Source organism: Onychomys torridus, chromosome 2, assembly GCF_903995425.1.
Source record: "Onychomys torridus chromosome 2, mOncTor1.1, whole genome shotgun sequence".
Lineage (NCBI taxonomy): Eukaryota > Metazoa > Chordata > Mammalia > Rodentia > Cricetidae > Onychomys > Onychomys torridus.
The window spans coordinates 11973144-11987891 of record NC_050444.1 but is presented as its reverse complement, the minus strand read 5'-3'; the positions used below and the strand labels follow the sequence as shown (position 1 = coordinate 11987891).

At 42.8% G+C, this 14748-nt stretch overlaps 1 non-coding gene across 1 annotated transcript; it reads right to left on the bottom strand.

The window, feature by feature from the left end:
* Window positions 1–2640: 2640 nt before the first annotated feature.
* On the bottom strand, window positions 2641–2742 carry LOC118578949. The gene has a single exon (XR_004944336.1). It is a non-coding gene; the product is annotated as a U6 spliceosomal RNA (small nuclear RNA).
* Window positions 2743–14748: the final 12006 nt, after the last annotated feature.

Genomic DNA, 14748 nt, shown 5'->3' with positions numbered 1-14748 from the left:
GGTTTTCACTTAATCTTCATAATAAGCCTGAGACAAGGGCTGTATTATCTCCATTTTACAAGAAGGGAAACTGAGGCCCAAGATCACACTGCTTCCGAGTCTGTACCCTTAATTGCTAGGCTATTGAGTGTGGCTGCTTTCCTCTTGATCACCACCCGTTGCACGTCCCTTATGGTTCGTTAGCTCTTGAATGCCAAGCCACGACCTGCCTTGGACTTAAAGGTGCTGCCTCTAGTTCTGTCCTTCTTTTTTCTGGGATTTAGATGATTTATTGTCGTTTCAAGAGCTTAAGGATGTGAAAGGAGAGGGATGGAAATCTTAAATAATACTTGGCAGATATTTATCTACTTTGACAAAATGACCTCTCTGCTCATGCTCCTTCATTTTCGGGGCACATGTCCTTCTTAGAGAACTGCCATCCAGAGAGGACAACCTGGGCACTTAACATTAATAGCAAACCCATCCCCCGCAGAATACCTGCCTCTCCCTCCTCCCTCTCTCTTCCCCTCGGCAGCTTCTCACCGTCTCTTTTGGAAAGCCACCAATTGACCCCTCAGTCCTCACCTTTCCTTAGGTCCCGCTGCTTCCCTGCTTGTGCTGCCTGTTGGCCTACATTGCCTCTTGCTCCTGTACACTGACCGTGAAGTGACATCCAGGAGAGTGGATGACGTCCTCCTGTGCTCTGTCTGCATCCCTTCCCTCTGCGAAATGAATGTTTGTACTTTATGTTGTCGTGATTTTCACTTCTGGTACCACAGTGTCTGTTAATGACGAGTCGTGGTTAGATCCTTCTCCACTCACTCTGCCCGCAGCAATTATCTGCTGTGAGTTACCAGTAAACAAGAAACAAGGCAGTGCAAGCTAGCAGTCCCATTGCCTATGATTTACAGCCCTTCAACTGACTAGATAGTCAGGTAGAAAGGCAAAAGTCAGGGACCACAAGGGATGTGGGTGGGCTCCTGTCTTCAGGATTACCTCAGGGCAGATGTTCCTCCCACTGTTACCAGCCTTGGATCTGTGTGAAGAAAGTTCTCTTTGCCAAAAAGGCTATCATGATCATTTTACAGGTGAGAAACACACACTGACAAATCAACCCGAGGGCTGGAGGTCACCAGCAAGTCAGGAATATAACCAGGAGTCAAGCGGTTCAGACTCCTAAACCAATGTTTCCTATAGTTAAAACTTCCTCTAAGTATGCTTTAAAAAGAAATCCACCCCGCGTTAACAAGGCTTCACTAAGGTCATTGCTCCAGTCCCCCCACTCCCTGTGTGTGTGTGTGTGTGTGTGTGTGTGTGTGTGTGTGTGTGTGTGTGTGCGCGCGCGCGCACTGTGATGGTAAAACTATAAGGAGCAAACTTAGCCAGATTTGCTTTTAGGTTTCCACACTACACACTGAGTCTTTGAAATACTGTTACGGAATTTTAAGTTTCCAGCCTAGTCTTAAATTCTCGAATCACTTCTTTGGCACTTTCTTCTGGGAGGAACATTTTGAAACAGTGAGAGAGTCTGGTGGGGGCTTGGCTCTGATAGCTTTCATTCCAGAATCAGTATCAGACACACACCTACCTACAGACATCCGTGGGACACGGTATCTCCTGCCCCCCTGTGGATGCTGGGAGAATTACTGCTCATAGACAAAACTGATCAAGGACTAGTAATCCCAATTAATATCTTTCAAAGAAATTATTTAAAGGAATTGGGGAATCACACTTAAAGTGTACGTAAAATTTGGCAACAAACATTCATAGATTATAGATATGTCTACAGAGAAATACAAGATCAAAATCAAATAAAATTGTCACATTTATTATCGTCTTAAATTTGTGTTCTTACAGTTTTAAATGATTATTTTATATTGAGCCAGGGAGAAAAATTTCTCTTCAGTAAAGAAAAGAGTCTTTTCTCAGTGAAAATGGGGAAGGTGGATAGAGCCTCTAATCCCAGCAGTCAAGGAGGCAGAGGCAGGGGGGTTCTCTGAGACTTTGAGGCCAGCCTGGTCTAGTAGAATTCCAAGCCAGCCAGGGTTACATAATGAGACTCTGACTCAAAACAAACCAACACACCTTCCCTTTAGTTATTTAATATTTTGAAGTATTATTTGAAAATCTGTTTCTTTTCCAAAAGTGTCTGATCTGTTAGTACAGTGTAAGCCCAACCCCCGTAGGAAGAGCCCTCATTTAAGGGGCCCAGGAAATGCACCCCTGGAAGGTGTCAGGAGATACCTACAGGGTCATGTGAATGGAATCACTTCTTTGAGGCACTGTCCTTATGAGGACTAGATTAAAATATAAACACTCTCTGGTAGGATCTGAATTTGTGTTTTACTATCATACACTTCTGAATAATTGATGAGCTGGCAATCTAATAAGATTAAATACTCTGGAAATGGCCCTGAAGAAATGAGATTTTATATGGGTAAGTTTTGATTAAAAAAATGTAATTGAAAATGAGTATGGATGGCTGTGGCGTCACCACTCAGTGCCTTCGAGGTCCTGGGGCTCCCGGCACCGGGGATGACAGGCAGGGCTGGCGTGTCCGTGTTTGCTTTAGCTTGAGCGTTCCTGCTTTACTCTGTTTTTGACATTTTCATCAAATCCCATTTTCAGAAAAGGTCTTTTTTTTTTTTTTTTTTTTTTTTTTTTTTAATGGAACACTTCATGAATTTGCGTGTCATCCTTGGGGCCATGCTAATCTTCTCTATATCATTCCAATTTTAGTATATGTGCTGCCGAAGTCAGTACTAGAAAAGGTCTGTTTAAAAAAGTAAAAAAGGGTCCGGTAGTGGTGGCGCACGCCTTTAATCCCAGCACTCGGGAGGTAGAGCCAGGCTGATCTCTGTGAGTTCGAGGCCAGCCTGGGCTATCAAGTAAGTTGGGTAAGCCTGGGCTACCAGGAAAGGCGCAAAACTACACAGAGAAACCCTGTCTCAAAAAATAAAATAAAATAAAATAAAGTAAAAAGGAATTGAGAGATGGCTCAGTAATTAAGAGCACTTCCTAAGGCTAGGTGGGGTAGCACAAGCACATGCCTTTACTCCCAGCACTTGAGAGACAGAGGCAGGTGAATCTCTGTATGTTCAAGGCCAGCCCAGTCTACATAGATGGATCTTTGTACTTTCAAGGCCATCCAGGAGTTCCAGGGGATCTGATGCCCTCTGACCTCCTCAGTTGAGCTCCTGCACACAGGATGTACATAAACTCACACAGGCCTATACATACATATTAAAAATCTTTTAGAAAGCCTGGGCGGTGGTGGTGCACGCCTTTAATGCCAGCACTCAGGAGGCAGAGGCAGGCAGATCTCTGTGAGTTTGAGGCCAGCCTGGGCTACCAAGTGAGTTCCAGGAAAGGCACAAAGCTACACAGAGAAACCCTGTCTCAAAAAACAAAGAACAAAAAACAAAAACAAAAAAAAACAAAAAAAAATCTTTTAGAAAGAATTTAAGTATAGCAAATGAGGACCAGGGAAATGGCTCTGTCTGTAAAATGCCTGTCACACAAGCAGAAGGGCCTGAGTTTGATCCCCAGCACCATAGTAAAAACAATGGCACCGAAGCTCTAGATTCAACAGAAGAGACAGATGGAGAATGGTAGAGGACTCCACATGACTTAGCACACAAGTGTGTGAGGGCCCTTTCCCAGCAGCGTGCACACATGTGTGAATACACACACACACACACACACACACACACACACACACACACAAGAATAAGGCAGAAAACAATTGATTGAGGTGGATACTTGAGCTGTGCAAGCACATCTCACACACAAGAACAGATACACACCAAATTTTTTAATTAAGAAAAAAAAAATAAGAAAAAGAAGCTAATGGTGTAGAGTGAAGGTGACATTCCCCAGGGCAGGTCAAAGATGAAGTACAGTGGGGTCCTGAGCAGCTGGAGGGAAGTCTAGTCTGTGTTAATCTTAGGGAAGAGAAAGGGCAAAAAACAAATCCTAAAACATCTCAACGTAAGCTGGGAAGCCATGAACCTCATGGATTCTCCTTGTTTTACATACTTTGTACAGTCTTATTGTTCTATTTCTTTTTTTTTTTTTAAATCCACAGTTCTTTTGCACAGGATAATAAACATGATGTGATCTTCCTCTCTCCCTCCCTCCTTTCCTCTCTTCCTTTCTCCCTCACTTTCCTGCCCTCCCTCTCTCCATCCCACCTCTCTTTTTAGACAGAATCTTTCTATGTAGCCCAGGTTGACCTCAAACTCATAGCAATCCCCCCGCCTCAGGCTTCCAAGTGATGAGATTTTAGTATGAACCACCACCCCAGCCATAGTGCATTTCTTGTTTGTATACTTGACAGGTTTTTTTGACAGAGTAATTTAGAGAATTCAGATGAGATGGACTTGGGAGTTGTGCTAGATGACATAGTCTTCAAAGGCTCAGTCTCGTCTCTGCTGGCTAAGCAGTCTTAGGTCAATGAGGAATCAGAAGTTGTGGTGAGTAAGATGTGGCAGATGGCAGCCTGAGCTGGGTAGGAATTTGGAGTGCTGCATCTGGATACTGCAAAAAAGACCAAGTCTCTATTGAGGAGTCAGGTCAAGCTGCCCCTCCTCTCCTGTTGCTCTCTTGCAGGTCATGTGACAGCCAATCCTGCTGTAGTTTGCCCATCCCAGCAGCTCTCAATTAGCAGGGCGGACCTGGAAGCACCCACCCTCCTAAAGGTCTGCTCACCCAAGCTGAGACTCAGCAGTCTTCATTTAACAGGACCGATGCGGTGACCTACACCATCAAATAGGACTAAGAGACCTGCTGAGAACTTCAAGAAATGCTTTGGTTGCTCAGAAAGAGCCCTAAGAAAACATGTAGTAGAAAAATCTTATCTCCAATTAATGATTCTCATTCCTAATGAGCAAATGATTTTTATACCCGATGTGAACCAGGTGGATTTAATTGTCTACACACATTCCAAGCTATAAATGGTTAACTCAGACTGATCTTTGAGAACAACTGGGGTCAGGTCAGCTTTGAACTTGAAGGAGAGAGAGAGAAAGACAGAGAGACAGAGAAAGCGTGCATCAGGAGGAAGGGAGTGCAGGTGCCTCCTCCACTCTGCCAGGGCGATGGAGGGACCCATGGAGGGACTTGAACTTGAGCTCTGTCACTTTTTGGCTTTTGAAACTCAAAACAGTTTCACTTTACTATGGTACTCCATAGTTACAAGTTTTAAATATGAATAAAAAATGAAATTTAAACAACTCCTAACAAGGTTTGTCAACCCAGAAGGAGGAGAAAATATGTATGTCCTCAGTCCTTTGTGCAGATTAGGGTCAAAATACATCAGAAACACATACAGGGATTGCATAATGAAACCCTGCAGTACAATTCATACAGATAAGAGATTAGATTCAGCAATGAGTGTAATTCACATAGATATGAGTATAGTAATAATAGTTAAGTAGCCAAGTATTTTGATTTTTTAAATGCCAAAAGTTCTCTGTTAATTTTAGCCACCCTCAATCTTTACGCTTTTGTTCTGAAATTACAACCAAAATTTTTTCGTTGATCTAGTTTTCATTTTCTCTTAAAATGTTCCTTTTGGTAACTAACTTCTCTAAAAGGGCTAAGTTTGCTTGACACAGGGAGTTTTACTGTATTTCACTGTGAATTTGTGGCAACACTCTCTTTCTGTAATGATTTAACATGTTTTATGTCTGTCCAAATATTCTAGATTAAAACCACATTGCCGCTTGCTAATAGGTATGGGGATACTTCGGTGGGCTGGACCAAGTGCCTTCTCAACTGAGCATACAGGGTTCTTACGAAAGTCAAAAGACTAAGTTCTAGGAATGGTTTGATTCTTGCCAAACCTTGCATCGAAAAATTACAATTACATAGGAAGTTGTCTTTCCTGTTTAGGATCACATTTGGTTTGAGAAATTACTACCAACTTTGTAAACATTAAAATAGAAGCAATAAAGATGTGAAATTCCACACAGGGGATCTACAATGTTTGGGTAATTATAAGCACATGGCTACTTTACATGAGATTCCTGTTAAAAAGTCTAGTTACTAGGGCTCTGGGAAAACAGACGGTCTTGGGTTAAGGTTGATTTACATGCACTGAGAATTCAGCATTTACTATCAATTCCTCACAACCTGGTTTTGTCTCAAAACTCTAAGCAGTATTAGTTGAATGGGCACAGCCTTGTTGTTTATACGGTCTTGTCTTTTAACATATTGGGCTTTACTAGAGGTGCGGAGGAGCCACCGAGCAGAAACTCTCAAAAGTGTGAAATGCTCTTCTAACAACAAAACACCAACCAAACAAAAAAGCTTATATTTTATGTTAATATTTAGAACAGAAGTCTGCATTGACAAATTTTAATATATCCTACCACAAATGGTTGATGTATCATTTGAAATGCATGTGCTTTTTTGGTTTGGTTTGTTTCTGTTTTTTAGACCATCTCCCTGTGCAGCCTTTGCTGTCCTGTAACTCAATATGTAAACCAAGCTGGACTCAAACTCATAGAAATCCTACTGCCTCTGCCTTCCAAGCCTTGGGATTAAAGTCCTAAACTTGCCTTTTAAAACAGTACTTCAGGGTTGGGTATTTAGCTCAGTGGTAGAGTGCTTGCCTAGCAAGCACATGGCCCTGGGTTCGATCCTCAGCTCAAAAAAAAAAAAAAAAAAAAAGTGTCTTTCTAGGACTAGTTTACAGAGAAATCCTGTCTTGAAAACAAAAACAAAAACAAAAATAACAGTACTTCAACGTATTTGTTTCCAGGAGTCATTAAAAATAAACTCAGATATGTTGTGGATTTAACAACAATAAGTTAAACACTTTAAATCTGAAAAAAGTGGCTAAAATTTCTTATTAAATGAATAAACAAGATTCAGACATTTGAAAAGCCAGTGTAAATCCTACCTTGCCTCAAAAAAAAAAAAACAACAAAAAACCCTTCTGCTCATGACTTTGCTCCTTAAATGCTAGGATTATGAAATATCACAGTTAAAAACTAATAAATTAGTCTCAAAAACAAAGTCCAGAGATGGGAAGAAGGCTACTGGTTGCCAGCGGCTCTGGAGAGGGAGAACATGGAATTAGAGGTTAATGGGTACAAAATTCCAATTTGAGAAGATGAAAAAGTTCTGGAAGTGGGTGGTAGTGTCGGACATTGCAACATCCTACCCGCTGCATGACCAGGCACTTTAAAATGGTTATGATGGCCAAACTGAAATTGTATCTACCCTTAGGGGGGCCAGAGGGGGGGGGGGGGGGAGGGGAAGAGGGAGAAGGAGGGAGAGGGAGAGGAAGAGAGAGCATATTTTAGCTGGGCAGGAGGTGCACACCCATCATCTGGACACTTGGAAACTGAGGCAGGCATCTTCTAGTCAAGGTTAGCCTGTGCTTTGTAGTGAGTCACTGTCTCTAATGAGCAGAAAGTACAAAGGTTTAATAGAACACAGCTCAAGAAATACCCACTTGCCAGACAACAAACATGAGTTATGAAAGGGATCTAAAGCTGACTGCTTTTCTAGTTCTAACCGGTTCTGTTGTGCATTTTTGGTGGCGGATAAGTGTATAAAAGTGTATTTGATAGTGAAAGGATAAAACCCAATGTGAAACACCATAGCTTCCATCTTGAATGGCTATGCTAACTGTGTGTTAGCATAGTTTAACCATAGACTTGGCATATGGTTAATTTTAGTATGTGATGTTATTAATTTGCAACATTCCTTTAACAATAAAGTTTAAAATAAAATAAGCAGAAATGCCACTTGTTAAAATAATGTGCTGAAAAGGCAAAGCATTTGATTGCTTTGTTGACCGTTTGGGCTTTATCCTCACAGCAAACTGTTAATACATGTGGGTTTTCTACCTAGCTGCACAAATATCAAGGGAAACTTTTATTAACTCTACTGAGGTTAAAACCCAATCCTTTTGCACTCCTCCAATTATATGAATGTAAAGTATCCCCAATTGCTCATTTTGTTTTTTCTTTTAGATAAGACCATTTCAGTAAAGACTAAAATGTGCTACATCAGTTTCTTTTTAGTGGAAGATTAATGTGTAGAGGGAATTCTAGGCACTGTGTGAAAAGCTAAACCTACTGGTTCTGGACATGGTGTGCCCTACTCAATGCTTAGCAGAGCTCAAAGGAAGAACAAAGTCCTCACCGATAAAAACATAACCTTCCTTCTTGTCTTCTCTAACGTTACCATTTCTGTTTCTTCTCTTAGCTCTTAATTAATATACAATAACTATGCAAGAGAAAATTAAGTTCAGGCTTAAAAGTACAGATGCATGTGTACCTGGGTGTATGTGGCACATGTTTGTGCACTTGTGGGTGTGCATGTACATGTGTTGGCATGCATGTAAATGTTAAAGGTCATTCCTCATAGAATCATTCCTCAGGAGCTAATAACCTTGTTGCTTGAGATTGGATCTTTCACTGGGACCTGAAACTTATTAATTAGGCTAGGCCGACTGGCTAGAAAGCCCCTGGAACCTACCTGTCTGCCTCCTCAGTGCTGGGATTACAGGCACACAGGGAAGCACCCAATGTTTGTATTCAAATGCTGGAGACTAAAGTCAAGTTATCACTTGCAAGCTTGTGATATTGCATGCAAGCAATTTATTGACTGAACCATCTTCTACACCCAAGCAGGTACATTTTAATCTCTCTTCTATAGCACAGAGTCTCAGGCCCCAAATGACAAATTCTTGATTGGTGCTGACCTAGCCAAACTGCAACCTGCACACGTCACCTCAGCTGTAGCCCTTGCTTTGGAATCCTACCATGTTTCCATATAAACGTTACAGTCATAGCTGGTTAGAGCAGGCCAGCATTGTGAGGACCCAACGGTCCAGCCTCTTCTTTTACACTTGAGGCAATATGGCCCAAGAAACTGCTAAGGGACTTAGTCAAGCTCCCATACTCAAGCCTAGAGCTTAGGCCCCATGGTTCTTTTCTTGTACCCCTTTCAAATGAATATGGCTTCACTTTTTGATCAAATTAAGAATTCCAAGGGTAATTTGCAACTTTAGGTGTTCTTCACTGGGTCAAACAAATATCATGCAGAAATTTAGATGTTTTATATTTATAGTGGTTAAATATTTACATGCAATGTACAGTTTAGAATACCGACCAGCTCATAGAAACAGCTGGTGGCCTGTTATTTGAAGAGGAGAAGTGAGGCCCAGGGTCAGGCCTTCAGCTCCTGTTCAACCTGGGAGTAGAAGGATGGGTGCCCTTCCTGAGTTCATAGCAGACTTGTCCAGGAGGACTGATTAGACCAGAAGGACTGAGGGCAGAGTAGGACTCCTGGAAGATGTGCTCTCTAGTTGCTGCCCAGCTGGGCAGAGGTAAAAGCAGTTTTGATACTGTGGCAAATGCTTGAGCTCATACTGTTGGTTGGCTATGATGGTGGATCCTTAATGGTGTGGTGATGTGTCATGACTAACAGCTTTGACATGGAAGGGAAGGGAGGGGATATGAGTGTGTTTTGCATACAAACCAATGCTTTCTTGAAAACTAGTAAGTTGGACTTCAGATGTGTGTATGTTTGGAGTGCTCCCATCCCTATCCCTTCCTGCCCCCCTATTCATTTCTTGAGACAGGTTGTAGCCCTTGTTATCCTGAAACTCACTGTGTAGATCAAGCTGACCTCAATCTCACAGAGATCCACTTGTCTCTGCCAGTCCTCACTAACCCCAAGTGCTAGGATTAGATTTCTGTGCCACCATGTCTGGCTTTCTGACATTCTTACTAATAGATGCAAATACTTAGTTTTAACAATTTCTTGAGAATGACTGTCCCAACACTTTTTAGCTTGCATATAGCTAGAAATTAAGAAGCTGGCAAACACTGATTTCTTTGCAATAAACACTTCCATCAGCAAAGGCCTTTTCTATTCATTTTTCTACCCAGTCGCTCACCTAGCTCAACCAAAGATGATGCGATTCCACAGAGAAAAGAGCAAAGGCGCCATGCAGCAGCAGCAGGAGGAGGCTGTTCATTGCTACCAACCAATCTCCTGAGAGCTAATCACCCTTCCCACTAAGCCCAACAGCCCTCACCAGAGCTTTCAAATTTCCACAGGACAGGTTACACTGACCACATGATTGATGACTGAAAAAATATTAGCGGCATCAGCTTAAATGAAAGGGGGATTAAAGACTGGAGCTGGTACCTCCAAGGACAGTGCTCACCCAAAGAAGCCTGTTAAACAAGAGCTGATGTTTCCTTAAAAGTTGTCTGCAAAATGTGCAGACTGACAAAATGTTTACAGAAGCCTAGGACTCCACCAGCTAAGGTTTACCTTTAGCAAATCACCCTGATGACTATAATCACTACAGCGCTGTGGTTATCTTTCTTCCGTAGCTAGAGATGAAAGAGAAGCAATTACAGAGGCCAATTAATTCAAGCTGCTGTTCTCCCCCACAAAGAGCTGGCAGACATCTTCACGACGACTCTCATGTGAGTTTTCTCTTAATTCCAGACTCTTATAACTCAAACATGTAGACAGAAATCTTACCTTGGCATTCTTAGCTCATGCTCACAAGTTTGCTATGTTTCAAATGTATTGGTCTAGAAGAACTCAGTTCAGATCAGAAATCTCCATGGCAGGCTGATGTGCTTGAGAATCAGGTAGCTGGACACCTATAATAAATTTAGTGAACAAAATCCACAGGAATCCTTACAGAGTGCCACGGAGAACGTGTAAACGTCTGGGTACTGAAGATTCTTTTTTTAATATTTAACTCTTGCAAGTCTGGACTTCCTAGTAGGAAAGCATCATCTGCCATTTCTGGCATTTTGGGGTTTCCTGGAGGAGGAGTTCCCCAAGTCTCTTCTTATTCCATCATGTGTTCCTCCCTGTGTTTTTTCCTATGGCCATCTCGTCTTGCAGTCTTGGTGACATGGAACTGTCATCCTCTTGGGCTCTGTTTCCCCAGTATACAGGCTGCCATGTTGGGTGACCTGCCTTGCAGGTGCAGAGAAGTTAGTCAGCCGCATGGCTTACCACATGGACAGTATTAGAGGTCTTCATTTTAAACAGTCCTTTTTTTTTTTTTTTTTCTGAGCTGAGGATTGAACCCAGGGCCTTGCACTGCTAGGCCAGTGCTCTACCACTGAGCTAAATCCCCAACCCCCTCAGTCCTTTTTTTCATATATTTTTAATTTTTTTTTTCATTTTTCTTTATTAAGAAAATTTCTATTCACTCCAATGCTATCCACAGACCTCCTCCTCCCTCCTCCCCCCCCCCAGACCTCTTTCCCAAGCCACCTTGCATCCCCACATCCCCCAAATCGAGGTCTCCCATGGGGAGTCAGCAGAGCCCAGCACACTGAGCCTAGGCAGGTCCAAGCCCCTTCCCACTGCACCAAGGCTGTGCAAGGCATCACACCACAGGCACCCGATTCCAGAAGCCTGCCCATAGACCAGGAACAGATCCCGATCCCCGTGCCTGGGTGCCCCCCAAACAGTTCGAGCCAAACAACCATCTTCCGTATCCAGAGGGCCTAGTCCAGTCTCATGGACAATTCATGGGCTTCCACTAGTGTGGCCGGTCATCTCTGCACAACCTCTCACCATGATCTCGATGTCCCTCGCCTGCAGTATCTCTCCTCTCTCTCATCAATTGGATTCCCGAAGCTCAGCCTGGTGCCTGGCTGTGGATCTCTGTATCTGTCTCCATCTGTCACTGGACAAAGGCTCTATGATGACAGCTAGGTTATTTGCTAGGCTGGCCACCAGAGCAGACTAGTCTAGGCACCGTCTAGGCCACTGCCAGCAGACCAAGGTGGGGTCAACCTTGTGGATTCCTGAGAGCCTCTCCAGCACCCGACTTCTTCCTATATTCATGATGTCCTCATCTATCATGGTATCTTCCTCCCCACCCTCCCACTCTGTCCCTGTTCCAGCTTGACCCTCCCATTTCCCTGTGTTCTCATCCCCCACTCCTTGCCCTCTGCTGCCCTCCCACCCAGTCCACTCATGTAGATCTCTTCCACTTCTCCTTCACAGGATCATCCATGTGTCTCTTCTAGGGTCTTTTCCTGTTAGCTAGTCTCTCTGGAGTTGTGGATTGCAGTCTGGCCATCCCTTCCCTCCCATTTAGTATCCACTTATGAGTGAGTACATACTATGTTTGTCCTTCTGAGTCTGGGTTACCTCATTCAAGATGATAGTTTCTAGATCCATCCATTTGCCTGCAAATTTCATGATATTGTTGTTTTTTACTGCTGAGTAGTACTCCATTGTGTATATGTGCCCTATTTTCTTTATCCATTCTTCAGTTGAGGGGCATCTAGGTTGTTTCCAGGTTCTTGCTATTATAAATAATGCTGATATGAACATAGTTGAGCATGTGTCCTTGTGGTAAGATTGAGCATTCCTTGGGTCTTGAGGAAGACTTAGTCCCAATTTTCTGAGAAACTGCCATACTGATTTCCAGAGTGGCTGTACAAGTTTGCATTCCCACCAGCATTGGAGGAGAGTTCCCCTTTCTCCACATCCTCTCCAACATAAGCTGTCCTCAGTGTTCTTGATCTTAGCCATTCTGACAGGTGTAAGATGGTATCTCAGAGTTGTTAAACAGTCCTTTTGTGAGCCATCTCTGGTGATCTCATTGGCCAGCTCTACTCTCTACCCCAGTATCTGTTTCCTGGTTCCAGTCCCACCCTTCGCTCCTGATAAACATTTTGTTTTAATTCTGGTTTTGTGTTATGTAAATCACATCAGCTCCTGGTTTCTTCTCTACAGATAATACAGAGGCATCAAACACATGGCAATGCCTTTTAGGATGGTGAAGTCTACCACAATAGCTAGCCTGCACTTGTTAAATATGGACTCTTACAAGTGTGCTAAATTAAAAGCTTATTATTTCCCTTTAAATCAGGCCAATTCCTGGGGAAGGCATGTTGACCTTGATATAAAATATGCTATCCAGCTGAGGATATATAGTTCAATGGCTGAGTGTGTGTTGCATGTACAAGGCCCTGGATTTGATTTGCATGAACAAGAAAAAATTGAAAATTGAATATTAAGAAATATGCTAATCTGTAAGAGCCAAATAGATGTAGCCAGATTTTCTGAGGGTTTGTTTCTAACAGCATATAGCCTATTCTCACTCTTATGGATATTTAATAAATATCCTGAAGTCAAAATCTAGTTTTAAAAACATGTGCCACTTCAAACATGTTGCAAGAGCTTTCTGAGTGAGGAAGCATGGGCTTCAACCTGCAGGCCTCCTTGGCATACCCTGCTTACTGTTGATGATGTTTGTTGCCAGTGAATGTGGCAGCTGGGTACCACACAACCACTGCTCCAGGATGAGGTCAGTGGCAACCACCTGTGTAACTTCATCATGGCTGAAGAAAAACCCTTAAACCAGCAGCTTTAGTGAGCCCACACACTTCTAATTACATTCACGGGAGGTGAATTCAGCTCCTGGGTGTTCCAAGTTCTTTAGGGACAAGCCCACCCTCTCTGGTACATGTACATGTGTCCTCTAAGCAGAACACCATGACAAATGCCATCATTCTTAAATTATCCTGGCTAAATAACTCAGCAAGGACTGGAAGGATTCAAAGTTAATCCCATTATGCAGCTCCTTTGATTCCATACTGAGAGGTCTTTCCTGAAAACAATGACTTACAAAGGTCCATGTTCCAAATCATAGGTGAACAATTAAGCTCTTTGCTAGTATAAGTTTCCAAATCTGAACGTACCCAGTGATTTGGGATGAACCACCTCGTCTAGCCAGTGTCTTATGAGCTCAAGCCCTTTGTAATAATCAAGTAATTAGGACCAGAGGATGTAGCATACTTGCTTAGTGAGGCCCTGGGTTTAATACTCTGCACCAAAAAACAAATCAAAATCAAATACTCTTTGGAGTAGACTATTTTTTTCTTGTTCTCTAGCTTCACCTCCTTCTGGTTGAATAGTTCAAGGACCTAAAACTTCTTGAGCTCAAGGGAGTCCATCTTTCCTCTCCCTCTTGTATTTTACTATCCACCAAGGATGTTGTACATTTGGTTTAGTGTTTGTGTTCAGGCATTGGTCTCAACTCTGCCCTTTCAAACAGGGTATCAGGGTCAAGAGTGACTCCCAGACTCTCTCTCTCACACACACACACACACACACACACACACACACACACACACACACTCACACACTGGGCCAAAATAAAATAAATTATGCCCCCCCACCTTTATATGAGTTCTCTATAAAGCCTTGTGGGTCCTCTCTGCCTGTCAGAAAGAGCTTAATTAGAAAGGAAGGACTGACAGTCTCACTTTTTTCCTGCATTAGCCCTGGTCACATGCCCTGGCCTTTCTCAAACAGCTCATTATTGGACTGGACACAGAGGGCTGGCTGGTATTCAGCATTCTGCCACTGTGACACACAGCTTGAGGGAAACAACTTATAGGGGAAAGCTTTGTTTTGGCTTATGGGTTCAGGGGTTCTGATCCATGCTGGGCTCCTTCTAGCTCTGTGGGCCTATGGTGAAGCAGAACATCGTAAAGGATCAATCCTCCAACAGCCTGAGTGCTCTGATGGTCCAGTTATCTCTTGGTGATTGACTCCACCAGCTATGACCATGCTTTCAACACATGACTTTTGGGAAATAGTTTGTTCACAAACCATAAATTTACCACTGCTCAAGGCCAATGGGTGCCTGCTTGTATTTACATATGGAGGACTATCCATTTGCCTCTCCCTCAGAGACAGATCACAGATGCTCTCTTGGTCAATAAAACACAGTCATCATGAAAC